The following is a 689-nucleotide window of genomic DNA, read 5'->3' on the forward strand; positions in this document are numbered from 1 at the left end:
TGTTTATTGTCCTACAGGACGTCACAGGATGAGCAAAATCCAGAGGCCTTTAAATGTCCACATTTTAAAAACGAAGCTTGTGTAAGAACAGGTCATTCAGGATAAAAACTTGAATGAAAAGGTACCCCTTTCTTCCGGGGTACTGGAGTACATTGGTAGCATCACAATGATAAAAAGGCATTAAATTTTCAGCTATGAAAGACACCATTTTCTTAGCACCATTTCGAGAACACCCAAACAAATTCAGTGTTTTGCTGCTATTCATGTATGCTTCCTGTAGCTATTTTGATAAATAAAAGTTAATATTAAGATTACAGTAAGAACTGCATGTTAAAAACCATAATTCCAGTATTTCAGTACAACATAGATTCAGCACCAGATGGTATTTTAAGATTCCTGCAACTGTAATACTACAGTACTTGATTTGTGTTCCATAATTATGCAAACTTGGTATTATTCAAAGTGGTCACAGACGCGGAGAATTGCGGGGAGGGGCACATGTACATAGCATCTCATCCGATAACAGAACCAGTGTTTACCAGTGTAAAGGTGGACCATTTCCTTCCCCGCCCTCTTTGCTTGTTGCATAGGATGCTTTGGTCTTTCCCCCGGGCGCCGCCTGCAGCCGGGCAGTGGATCTGAGAGCCCGCGTGGCTCCCGGAGCCCTTGTGGCCATGCCGTCTCCCGCC

This window comes from Fukomys damarensis, unplaced genomic scaffold (assembly GCF_012274545.1).
Source record: "Fukomys damarensis isolate Sample0158 unplaced genomic scaffold, DMR_v1.0_HiC HiC_scaffold_25, whole genome shotgun sequence".
Taxonomy (NCBI): Eukaryota; Metazoa; Chordata; class Mammalia; order Rodentia; family Bathyergidae; genus Fukomys; species Fukomys damarensis.